The following is a 14,498-nucleotide window of genomic DNA, read 5'->3' as shown; positions in this document are numbered from 1 at the left end:
AATCCCTATAAAATTTCTGGAACTTTAAAAAAAGAAATATCCTCTCTCTGTCTCTAGTACTCTATTTCACAAATCCCAACTGATTCAAAAGCCTCAAACTCCAATATCTTTCTCTCATCATAAAACCATCATGTTCTGAACTTGCCTTTCTTATATGACAGTTTGGATGTGGTAAGGTCCCCTCCCTAAGGAGAGAAAAAAAAAAAAGAACCTCAAGGCAACCTGGCTATTCGCACGTCCATGACAACATCCCTCATGGTCTTGTAACGTGAGACCACTTAATCAGACTGAATGTTTGTGTGTTACCATATGTGAAAGACAAAGAAATAGAAAATGTATAAAAAACTATGACACATGGCATTCAGGGCTCAGTTCTTCAGGTACAAACCCGACTGAGCAGTGCCGGCAAGAATAAAGTTGCTTCCTGGGCAGAAAAGCCTTGGTGTCACCACTCTCTGTGTGAGAATCCTGCTATACAGACAGCACTACAGAAAGCCAGAACAACTGTCTGACTTCATGTCAAAAACTGTGATGAGTCTGGGATTCACCCTACTTGCAGGCTAGTCAGTTAACTTGCCATAGTGGGTGCTGGCAGAAGAGACTAGTCCCCCTAGGTCAGAGACAAAAGACTGTTACTCATGGTATAGCAGGGATAATGATTTTAATGTTCATGTGTCTCTTATCCTGCACACTAATGGGTATAACCCAGAGGTAGGCCAAGGTGGTCACTACACATGCAGTGAGTTTGTGCTAGAACCAAAGAACTATGAGCCCTCAAACCTCAATCTTTTTTTTTTTGAAGATTTATTTATTTCTGAGAGAGTAGAAGCAGGGGAGGGGCAGAGAAGTGGACAGAGTATCCGAAGTGGGCTCTGTGCTGACAGGCTGACAGCAGCAAGCCTGACGTGGGGCTTCAACTCATGAACAGTGAAATCATGACCTAAGCTGAAGTCGGATGCACAACTGACTGAGCCACCCAGGTGTCCTCAAACCTCGATCTTTTATATGGGGTTGTAAGCAAACATGCACAATCTTTGCCCAGATAGGAGAAAGGGTATTTGTTACACAAGTATACTTGAAAAGGATTGAGACCAAAGCTGTTAATATCTTTGTTGATGACATGTGCAGTATTGTGAGACACCCATGGGGGACTAACTCCCAACATTTGCCTTGTTTTGTTTTTATTAGGCAACACCATCCCGTGCTGCCTGTTGATCAAATCTGAAAACCATATTTCATAAGTCATAATTTATCCACTTTTATAACTGTTTATACAGAGAAACCAGTCAGGAAATAGTCACATCAAAGAGGAAGTTCGGTTAATATTGCTTTGAGGTTAGCATTTTAAAATAAGGTTAAATGTGGTTCCGATAATAAGTCTTTTGAAAAATATAACAGGTTGCAAGATATCCCAGCTGTAGTCTTCTCACATGAATTAAAAGTTTAAATCTATTTCTTTTTTTTTAATATGGAATGTATTGTCAAATTGGTTTCCATACAACACCCAGTGCTCATCCCAAAAGGTGCCCTCCTCAATACCCATCACCCACCCTCCCCTCCCTCCCACCCCCCATCAACCCTCAGTTTGTTCTGTTTTTAAGAGTCTCTTATGCTTTGGCTCCCTCCCTCTCTAACCTCTTTTTTTTAATTTTAAAAATAAATACAAATGTAACGTATGTACACACACACATATATATGTACACATATATTATTCTTTATTAGATGTTTGCTAATTATGGTTAGAGGCAGGAGGTCTGTTATAGATCCACTAAAATTCTAATTAAAACAAAAAACTCTTTCCTTTCACAGAATATGCCTAATGCCCAGAATTTCTTACCTTTTCTAAACAGTTTAGCCTATCTGTACTTTAAAGCCAAACTTAAATGTGACTTTCTTTTTACAACCCATAGCTTTGAATCTTCAGTTTAAGCCAGACTATAAAATCCTCAGGTGAATCTCATAGATGCTACATCTGAAAATTACAGATCTTTGTGATAAAGAATCTCTACTAGATGCTAAAGAGCAATATTGCATTTTAGAAGTAATACAGAGAATGTGTGGAGAGATGATTAAGGGCAGTGAGAGATCTGAAGGCATGAGTTGATAAGGAACTGCAGTGCTGGAATTAGGTCAACAGTCATGAAAATGTAGTTAGAGGTGAGTGACAATGTGAATGGATATTTAATAAAGGAGAATCGACCGGGCCTAAGGGTTGCTTATATGTAGGCAATAAGTGAGAGAAAAGACTATACGGTGACTATGAGGTTTTACCAGGGTCCCTAGGCAGATACTACTTTGTCCAGCCATAATCCCTTCCCAATGTCTATTACAAATTAATATTTTAATTTGATGTATTTGATGTTTTATTTTTCCCATTTAATTTTAAATGATGATAATCCTAGGTACATGCTGAAGCAACCTCCACACGTTACTGAGTGGGAATAAATAGGGCAGAGACAACTTAGTAACATTTTGACTCCCTCTTTATTCCCAATGAATAATCATGCCAGCTGAAGGAAGTTGATATGGTCAAGCACCACCGAGTTACTCACAAATATAATGGAGCTATCAGCTTTCATCCCAGTACCCTTATTTATAAACTCCTAAAACCCAGCCCTATACCTTTCCTCTTTTTCCTTTTGTCCCTCAATGTTCACTTCTCAGCATTTCTCCCATTAACATTCACAGGATAATAGACTAAATTAAATTGTGTTAATCCTGCTCTCCATAAAAAAAAAATCAATCTTATTTGCATTCCTTGAACTGGTTGTGGAGATTCTGAATTAATGTCGCCTGTTAGAAATTTCTAGAAGCCTTATATAGCACATATGAAATCACAAGGAACAGGTTGACAAGCAAGCTCTTATAATGACAGACTGCTGAATATAATTCCCAGAAAGTTAAATATTCCCCACACATTATATCACTTCTAATCCCCTTTAAACAACCACCATACTTCCCATACTCTCTTGCCCTTGAACAATTAAAAACCAAAAATATTTCTAGTTGCCACAAAGATTTTGGTCAGATGACCAGTTTTACCTTAAGCCTTACACACAGTGTAAAGACCAAACAAGTGCCTAAAGTTAGTGATTTTCAAAAGACTTTAAGCCAGAAACTACCTATTTGAATTACATAAAATATGAAAGTCCTAAATGAAAAAAAAAATATGAAATAGGCAAATGGAGAATATTTGGAATAGTTTTGAAAACAATGTTCTTATTACACAGCTCATGCCAACTATTCAAGCTTCACTGTAAAGTAAAATATCTAGGCAGCTTTAGGAAAATCACTTCCTAAATACCTCGAGAAAAGTACCTGTACTGTTGCCCAACATCCTCCAGAGTGTATGTTTTCAAGAAATTAAGTACAAAAGCAGTGTTAGGGCAGAGAGGCTTTTCTGAAACCTGTAATCAGTAGGCTCTTTGGCCACAGAGCCCAGGCACCAACTCTGTAGTAGTCAAAAATTATCTGTGCTTAGGAGAAAAAAGAAACAACTATTTAGTCTTCTCCCAGTTGTATAGATAATACTACAAAAATTGCATTAGAATCAAAAATAAACTTAATTGTATGCCTAAATGTTATGTCTTGTCTAAGAACCAAAACACCAATTTTCTCGACACTATTACAGAACCAAAAGGAAAAAAAAACATCTAAGGGTGACTAACAAATGACAAAAAAAAAAAAAATAAAGAAACAATAAAAGCGGTACTAAACTTTCAAAAGGTTAAAAGTTAGTCAACAATTGTATAGCATGAGTAGCTTACTTTTACTCCTTAATACTTTAGTGAAGCGTTTATCCAGATAATCCCTATTTTCTCTTTAAGCTCTAAAATGCTTTGACATTGCATAACTAGGAAAATTGCATTTCAGCTAGGAAATAAATTCAGAATAAGGCATGATTTTGGCTACAAGTTCATTTTAACTTGACTCAATAAAATTTTGACAGTCTTGTATCAGTGATACTAATTAATGCTCTTATTCTCAGTTAAAATATTTTCTTTAAGTAATATATGACAGGAATAAAGTAATTAATCATTTTAATTTGATATATGATATTAAATTTAAACTATAATCTTGTTTTCAACAAAACTCCTTAACTGCCACCTCTTCTATTCTTTTCTATTGCCACTTGAGTTCATTTTCTAAGAATAGACACTATGACATAGAACAACATTACTTTATAAACAACTTTAACACAGTTTTCAAAATATATTGCTTTGACTCAAACATAAAGCTAGCTTTACACATGTACACATAAAGTTAGCTTTGTTTTATGATGAAGTGTCAAATTCAAGGGCTCCCTGCAGAAATGTAAATAAATGTTATAAGGGAAGTATTACTTAATCATTGTGAATATATAATATTCTTCCCTTTATGTTTCCTTGGATATAAGAATTATTTCAAACAGTTGTCATTTCTAACTTAAGTAAGCATACAGTCCTGGAAGACAAGGAATGTAAAATTTTTCTTATAGCTGAAAGGTGCCGTTGAAAAGTATACATGAATCACAAAAAGAGATAAAGTAATTTGCACTGTTTTACTGATTAACAAGTAGATTTGTTGCTATATTGGTTTATCTAAAGTTTTCTAGAAAAATTATGATCTGGCATAATTAATTTTCTAAGAAACATTGTTTTGAAAATATCAGTAAGTGTACATCCTACAAAATATATTACTGTTAGATAATAGTATAAATAACTAAAAGTATTATATATATATACATACATATATATATAGTTTTATCACTACTAATATATATACATATGTGTATATAAAAGTTTAGAAGCAGGTGGCTAAGGCTCAAGAATCAGATACATGTAGAGAAATGAACAAGATTGGAGTCTATAGTGCATGGAGTCCCAGAAAAAACAAAAAAGAAAGAAAACTTGAAAAGGAAAACTTCAAAAGAAAGTAGTTAATATTGAAGAGAGATGGGATTAAAAATCTAGATGTTTAGATGGTCAGACTCTTCATAGTAAAGCTATCCATGCAACACATTAAGGCTCTTTTAAAAGCTATCCATGTAACACATTAAGGCTCTTTTAAAAAGGCTAAGCAACTGAAAAAAAAATGTTTACAAGGTAAAGTTCTGGGTAAAGTTCTGTATAATACATACTTGCAACCAAAGAAGTTGGTAACAAGTTGGTAAAAAGTACCAATGAACCCTTTTCTCCATTTGTTATAAAAACAAACAAAACAAGACTCAGAAAATCCTCAACAGATAAATTCATAATAACATTGAATAAAGAGACTAGTCTCTTAGTAATTGTTATGAGACTAGTTTTAGAAAATAGGGAACAAAAGAGAAATATACATCTACATAAATATTTGGATTTTTGTGTGAAAAAGTAGATAGAAACATCTTCAATGGCCGGTTGGAGAGGCAATATTTATAATGCTGTTTATTAAATGCTTAAATGATGCTAATATATGCAAACACATGTGTATTAGCTTAGACTAGAGAAGTCCACATAAACAAATAACCCCAAGTCCCAGTAGCTTAACCCAACAAAGATTTATTTTTTGCTCACATAATATGTCTTTCTTGAATCAATGTGGCCTCTGCTATACATAGTGATCCAGATATATAGGATAAAATCGTTTTGTTATCTTGACATTGCACTATCTAAAATATGCAGCCTCTGTGGCTGCTGGAGGCTCTTGAATTAGCATTAAACACTTTGTCCCAGAAGGGCATACTTTATTTACACATACATTTCACTGACCAGAACTGATTATTTGATCCTACATTAACAAAAACAAACAAGTATAATCTCCCCATGTACTCAAGAGAGAACAATGGACATAGGCATGTATTAAGGTCTCTAAAATGATAACCACACTGACATTGATTCATTAACAGTGGGGAAAAGAATATCCAATCCCAGCAGTTGTGTATGTGGGCTGATAAATTCAGAAGCTGGAAATCCAATTTGTTTTGGATCATGGTTTCAAACATAGGGCAATAAGAAACATATAGAACACATTATTTTTTAAACACAGAAAAGATTAATATTCTCTAACTATAAATGTCATTACTTTCAGGAATACTGCATCTCATCAGGTCTTTTTCTTTCTTTCTTTCTTTCTTTCTTTCTTTCTTTCTTTCTTTCTTTCTTTCTTTCTTTCTTTCTTTCTTTCTTTCCTTCCTTCCTTCCTTCCTTCCTTCCTTCCTTCCTTCCTTCCTTCCTTCCTTCCTTCCTTTTCTTGTAATCATCTACACTCAATGATAGCTCAAACTCATGACCCTCATATCAAGAGTCACACGCTCTACCAATTGAGCCAGTCAGGTGTCTTTTTCAAGTTGGAATATTACAATACATGTGTTTCTATATATAACTAATGCTTTAGGTTTTCTAATGTCATTTTGAATGGACATGATTTATAATGCCTGGCTTAAACATACAGTTTTGACACTATAGTGAATAGTTCAGTTAGAATAACTTATTAGAAACAACTACCAAAAACAAAACACAAAACAGAAAAAAAAACAAGAAGGAGCAGGAGGAGGAGGAGAAGAAGAACAAGAAGGAGAAAAAAGAAAAAGAAAGAGATTTTAATAAAATCAGGCACTTTGGACAATGGCTCTTAGATCTTGGGGGAAAAAAAACTGACTAAGAGCAACCAAGACAAATGTTGTTAAGCAATTTAAAAAGCCAAATAAAAAATATATGTATATTTTATTACCACTATCTCTCAATGTAACTCAATCCAATCTGGATATTAGACATACTTTTTAATGTTATACTAATGAAAAATATAAACAAAATAATTCCTTAATCTTCCATAGGCAAAGAGAAATTTAATAATTTAACATATTTTTTTAATTTTTTGACTTCTTTCCAGTTCATAAACATAATTTTGACTAAATACTTAAAACTAAATGTTTATATGGTTACACTTCACATATATACTGCAAAAATAAAGTTCTCTGAAAGTAAAACAGAACTAATCTAATGTTTCTACAAAACAGGTGTATTTTCAGATTCAAATTTTGCTTTGCTAAGTTTATAGGATAATTGTTCTAACTTGTTCCCTCTAATGTCGACTTCAAGATTACAGTTCACATTGTCATAAAATTTCCTTCTTCATATTAAGGAATTCTCTTAGATGAACATATTTGTTTGGATATATAAACTCTTATTCTGACCTGATACTTTCAGTAGGAGATGATCTGTGTCCACTTTTCTTTCTTCATTTTCCCTGGAGCATCTGAGCAGAAAGGGTGTTGCTACTGTTCGCGGATTGTTGGTTTTTGATGGGAGTTCTTGCTGTCCATAATCTAATTGAAGAATTTGAAAATCCCCCTGGACATAAGTCCTGGAAGGGACCATGGGTGGTAGATACTTGCAAGATACACATAGATATGACCAAGTTAAGTCCTGGAACCTTCAAGTAAACGTTTACAAGATTTCTATCAGAGTTGCCAAAAACTGTTAACTGGCTGTTAACCAAACAGGCCTTAAGCAGCAGTATGATTAACACTACCGCATTTGTGAAGGTTGGCTGGCAACACTTTTCAGAGATTTGGCTGATAAGGCTACAGCAAGGCCAAATGGGTACAGAAATTTTACTATTTCCACATTAGGTATAACTTACTAATTTACTGTTTACTCCCTAACTATCACTCAATCTCCTTGAGAATTGAGATTTAGCCTGAAAAACTGTTGGGCACTTGAAGTTTATTACCAATTTCATCTCTAACATTTTATGAATTTGTGACCTCTGGATTATGCCTGTTATAATGGTGAATTTTATGGTGTCCACACATTTAGTCAAACATTTTACTCTTGGTGTACTGTATGGGTCATTTCTGGAAAAGATCACCATTTACAGACTGAATAAAGCAGATTGCTATTCCTAGTATCAGTAAGTCTAATCCAGTCAATCAAGGAGTTGGAAAGAAAAAAAAAAAAAGGGTGAGAAGAAACTTCTGCCTGCTTGCTTTAGGTGGGACATTGGTATCTTTCTGCCTTTATATACAAACTGAAAAGTCAGCTCTTCTTGGGTTTTAAGTCTTCCAGCTTTCAGGTTAGAATTTACACCATTATCTATCCTGGGTCTCCAGCTCACCACCTGCAGATTTGGAGATTTCTCAGCTTCCATATTTGCATGAGCCATATCCTCATAATAAATCTCTTTGCATATATATTGGTTCTGTGTCTTTGGAGAACCTGAGGAACACACCCATATATTACATTACAAAAAATATAATGGCAGTATATGGACTCTGAACAACAACAGTGCAAATGTTCATATGAAATATAGAGGCATGCTCACTCTCTTTTTTTTTTTAAAGTTTATTTATTTTTGACAGAGAGAGAGGCAGAGAATGAGCAGGGGAGAGGCAGAGAGAGATGGAGACACAGACTCCAAAGCAGTCTCCAGGCTCTGAGTTGTCAGCACAGAGCCTGACACGGGGCTCGAACTCACAGACTGCGAGGTCATGACCTGACCTGAATGAAGTCGGATGCTCAACCAACTGAGCCACCCAGGCACCCCTATCTTTTGATTCTTAACAAGTAGGAGCGTAGACTAAAAAGCACAGTTACATGATAATCTCCAAATGTGGTCTTTTCTGTGCAAAACATCCTTGTATGGAAATATGTGCTGAAATGTTTGAAAACTTTGTACCAAACATGGATTTTGCACATTGATCATAGGTCAATGATTTCTGTAATTATTTGCGGCAAGCTTAAGTCTATTTTTTAAGTTTATTTTCCAGACTATGAATCAAGAAGTAAGGGTCTCTTCTGGAGGATTTCCATTATTGTTTATCATAAGTCTCAAGGAGAGCTGAGAGATAGGCTCTGATGTGATTATTGGCTGCTCTGTCAACATAGAAAGATCTGATATGGCAGAGGAGCAAAGGGATGAAGTGTTCACCATTGATCATGAAGATCATATCTAAGGAACCAGGTATGGCCCAGAATAAGATCATGAAGAGTGTACCAGGTGTACCAAGACTTATTTTTGTACTCTGGGAATTACTACCCTTGTCCTATATTTATTTAAATGTTTGCTTTTTATGTATGTATGTATGTATTTACAGAGACAGCACATATGAGTGGCAGAGAGGCAGAGAGGAGAGAGAGAATCCTAAAAAGCCTCCATGCTGCTAATGTAGAGCATGATGCAGGGCTCAAACTCGTGACCTTGGTAGATCATGACCTTAAGTGAAATCAAGAGTAGTATGCTTAACCGACTGAGATCCAGGCGCCTCCTTCCTTGTCGTATATTTATGTTCTGATCATCAGAACTGGTTTCCCTAATGTGTAGGGTTCTTTCTTATTCAAGGGCTTAAAGTTCATACGTCAGAATTTTGAAAAATAGCATGTATAAGGGACTAGTTGAAGCAGGTAGTCATAGAAAAGCAAAACTCTTAATGGAGTCACTTGCATTTAACAAGTAGGGAAGCTTAGTTTGTATACATTCAAACATGATCTGAGCTACTACTAAAATAGTAAAAGAAAAAAAGAAGGAGCATGGAGAGGAGATGAATCAAAGGTGGGTAATGTAATCCATTGTTACTTAAATTAAAAATGTAACCTCTCATTCACTTCCGTGTGTCTCTCCTGTGACCAAATGATCTGACTCCCTGTTGTCAGGTGCTGAGGAAAAGAAGAATGTGTGGGCTTCCATTTATTTCCTCCTTTCATCACTCAAAAGCTGCTCTTTCTGGTTCCTCTATTGTTGGGCAAAAGGTAGAGGGAAAAGTAAAGTAAAAGGGCACAATATTACATGAAAAGTATTATTTGCTCTTTCATCAGGGGTCTCTGTGTATCATGGATTCAGATATTTGTTCTTTTGTAGGTATTTTAATAATGACGTTTCCATTATAAAGCCTCCCATTTGCTCTTCCCTTCTCTGGATGGCTATTTATAACTCCTTATCAGGGCCTAGCATCTTATAATGAAACCTGTATAATTTCTTTTAATAGGATCATTCACAACTCATTACATTGTCCCGAACAAGGCTAACCTGAAGAGTCATCCAGTAATACTGCAAAGTCATAAATTAGTGTGCAATTGTTAAATCAATGGTGAAATTAAGTATAAATGGAAGGCAATTGATAGATTTTGAAACACAAAGAGTATTAATACAGGAATTTCACATGCCGGTCAATTTTATATAACATACGATATTTTCTTTGGGGTTTATTTCTTATGTAGCTGATTTTGTTGAAATTGGTGCCTAAAAAAATTAAGACATAAAATGATAACATTAGTTAAGTAAGAAGTAGTTCTGCAATCTGTACTGTAATAAGACACCCCACTAAACAACACTTTTCCACAGGAATATTTGAGAGATGCCATTAGGCAAAACATAACTATGATTGTGGGAATAGTAAACCACAATTACAAGTCCAATGTGTAATTTGCTAATTGAAAGAATGTTCAACAATTGTTGATAACGATTAAAAGTCATCAATTCGATTCTAACAAACACTCAAGAAAATAATTACAGAAAGGAAGGATGGTGTGATAAATTGATACAATACATTTTGGGTACAGAAAAATTAGGTCAAAATTAGACCTTTCATAGCTCTGCCAAGATCAAACATGTCTGGGTCCTGAGTATTAAAAATGACCATCACTTGGCACCACCTCAACTATTTCTTTGAAAATATATACCTTTATACAAAGTTACACTAATTAGATTTTTTCTGCTAGGAAATGGGATTTAAGGACAAAACTTGAATCTGTCAAACTCTGATGAGCACTGGACCCATAAAGTTATATAGTTCTGAGACAAAAGTCTACCTCATGACAATTCAAACAAGGTATATAAAAAAATCTATGGAAAACTAAAGACTTGCACCTTAAAGAAGGAGGGTGGTCTACAGAAAGGAGGATGGAGCATCCTCAGAAAAGAGAAGGAGACTGAGAGACTTCTTGTATGGATTTCTAGTTCCTGTGAAATCTAAATATGATTTTTTAATAGGTTTGATATTCTTAAATTAGGTATTCCTTTTCTTCAGTAAGTTTCAGTATATTTCTTGCAGGTAATATACCCTATGACATCTCAAAAGATAATGAAAACAGGAGACTGAGGAATTAGGTAAAGAATTAAAGAAGTAGTTTTCACAGATTTTATGTAAAGTAATAATAAAATGAATTTCATAAGAGTAGTCTCACCAAAGCTTCATTCAATATGACTTCTCCTTCACTGACATTGAGTTTGACATCTTTGAATAAAGATTTTGTAATTGAACACTCTGGAACTGATAATACATCTATAATCATTTCAAATAAAATGCTATTTTTAAATCATTAAGATTTTTGAATATTCTGTACTTTGGTGCTTTGTTACAAGAAAATTCCATAAGGCCTTACCTTTTTTTTTTTTTGAGAGAAAAAAATTGTCTTTGTAATTTGACCCTTTAATGTGCTACATTTTCTTATTTAACTGAGTTAAAATCTGTTTGTAGAATAAAGTCATGCTAAAAGACTTGGTATTTAGAGCCTATATGAAATGCTCATGGGTCACTTTTAAATTTTCTAATGAAACTTACATATGTGGATGTGTTCTATCTGTCTGCTATCAATCATTTTATGTATAGTCATGTGATTTAACACAATGTGACTGATGAAATCTCTCAAGAGCAGATGTAACTGACAGGACCTAAATTGATGTTTTATGAAAATGTACCCTGGATATGCCTGAAAAGATGTCTTTGATATGGCATCAGGCATTAACATGATATCTTTATAACTTATGACTTAAAAGGTTATATCTCTAGAGAAAGAACGATCTCAAAATAGCAGGAATGGTTTAATTCTTTCCTGATGCTCTCATCTTGACTCTTATTAATTTCTTTCCTTCTATAGAGGAAAATGAACCTCTACAAAAACAATCATTTGAATTCACCTATTCCTTTCTGTTCTGATTACTTACATGATATTCTAGATATTCTATACCTCAGACAGATAAAAGTGAATTAGTACCTTATTGGTCTTCTAAGTCCTGCATATTTCCTGACTCATATATTCTATATAACAAATATAGACATTCAGCAATACCCTGATTATACCTCCCATCACAAAACCTACAGAGATTTTCTCCATGAGTATCCAGGAATAAAAATAAGGGAAACAGGCCTATAGGAAGACATTCACATACCTCAGTAGATATCAAGAATGGTGGGGGCAGAGGGGAAATCTATCTATGTGTATTTTGAAACTGAATTAAGCCATGATTATGTAACAGAAAGGCAAATTTTCTTTCAGGAAGAAATTTTATTTCAGGAAGGCAAATATCATTAAACAAGGGGATTCTTTTTCTCTTGAAAATCTCCATCGATTTTGATAAGAAAGTGAGGGCCTGGATATGAGTTTGAGAATGTAGAGAGCTGAATTCTTCTAAATGTTAGATTTGAATGAAGTCAAAGTTCATAAAAACATCTCAGGGGGGAATGCAAGGGTCTGAGCCTGAGAAACATGGCAAGAGACTATCTAAAGCAAATCTAAAGCAAAGAAAAAATTACAGGAGTATGAAAATTAATAACAGGTATATAAAATATTTTTTTATAAATTCATACATGCTTTTGTGAAAAGGTTCATTTTCATTGTGTAACATACAATGTGTAGTGCCCACTTTACAACTGTACAGAAATTATTCATCCATTCCACTACTGATGGATGTTTGGGTTGTTTCTACTTTGAAATTGCTATTAGTAAAACTGCTATGAACATTCTTGGACATATCTTTTTGTGGACATTAATACCATTTTTTGGAAATATATTTTGGAATAGACTTGTAGGTGTTAGGGGATATATTTAGCTTCAAGAGATACTTTCAGACAGTTTTCCAAAGTGGTTGCAGCAATTTAGATTCCAACTAACAGTTTAAGAATATTCCATCTACTCCACCTCCTCATCAACACTTGGTAATGTCAGACTTCAGACTGACATTTCACACGAGAATGATGATGCGGAACTCTTTTTGTTTATTTATTGGTCATTTTGAAACCCACATTTCCAAAATGCCTGTTAAGTACTCCATCTATTTTTCTTTATTGTTTTATGTTTATTTATTTTGAGGAGGAGAGAGCATGAGCAGGGGAGGAGTAGAGAGAGGGTGAGAGAGAGAATTCCAAGTAGACTCCAGACTGTCAGCCCCCCCCCCCCGTGATGTGGGGCTCGAACCCACAAACCATGAGATCATGATCTGGCCAAAACCAAGAGTCAGCCACTAAACTGACTGAGGTACGTAGGCATCCCTCTTCACCTATTTTTAAAGAAGTTGGTTATATTAAAAACATTCATCAGAGTTTTTCATATATTTTGGATATGAGATCTTTTTCAGATTTATGAACTGCTAACTGCTAACATCTTCTCCCAGCCTGTAATTTACATTTATCTTAATTTCCTTAATGGTAACTTTCGATAGACAGTTGTGCTTAACTTTATCGAAGGCTAATTTATCGTATTTCTTGTTATTGATTTTGTATCCTAAGAAATCTTTGTCTACATCCAAGACATAAATATTCTCGTGTATATTCATTTAAAAGTTTTTTATTTTTTTAAATTTTTTGTCTTACCTCTTAGAGCAGGATCTATGTGCTAGATCAAATTGGTTTTTGTTTGTCAAAGTAGGAGATGTACAATTGGTCCAGCACTAATTTTGGGAAAGGATCAACTTTCCACATTGGATTACAGTCATAAATCAGGCAATAATGTGTATGTGTGAATCTGTTTCTCTGTACACCATTCTGCTGTACTTCCCCATTTTATCTGAACTTGTATTTATATTTGTCTTATGATTATAACTTTATAATAAGTGTTAGTATCAGCTAGTATAATAATACCTTTGCTCCTTCTCTTCTACAATGTTACCTTGACTATTCTAAGTCTTTAGTACTTCCATATAAAATAGAAAGCCAGGTCTCTCTCTGCCCCTCTCTCTCTCTCTCTCTCTCACTCTCTCTCTCACACACACACACACACACACACACACACACAAAACACATACACACACCTATCAAATTTTGATGGATATTACATAGAAAAAATGAAGCTATTTAGGTAGAAACATTAATATATTGACTTTTTAAATAAAAAAAAATCATGCTAGATTCTTCTTTTTGTTTAGATAATCATTGATCTCTCATGTTAATGTTTTATAATTGTCAATGTGGATTCTTTCATACCTTTCATTATATATATATATATATATATATATATATATATACAGTTAGTACATATATTTGATCTATTGCACATTTATATTTTTAAGATACATTATTTTTAGTTGCTACTTTATAGACATTCATTTAAAAATATTAACTTTATGTCAAGAAATGTTGCAAAACTTACTTATTCTCTCTCAGCGATTTTGATTCTTTGGATTTTCCATATACACAATCATACCATATTAAATATGAGAAAGAATTGCTTTCATGTGTGGAGAAAATCATATACTTTTCCATTTATTCTCTTAGAGAATCACATTAAATAATTTTTGAAATGTAAAACAATTTTCATTCCTAGAAT

Source organism: Prionailurus bengalensis, chromosome B4 (genome assembly GCF_016509475.1).
Source record: "Prionailurus bengalensis isolate Pbe53 chromosome B4, Fcat_Pben_1.1_paternal_pri, whole genome shotgun sequence".
Lineage (NCBI taxonomy): Eukaryota > Metazoa > Chordata > Mammalia > Carnivora > Felidae > Prionailurus > Prionailurus bengalensis.
The sequence above is the reverse complement of the archived record's forward strand: the minus strand, read 5'-3'. Positions refer to the sequence as shown.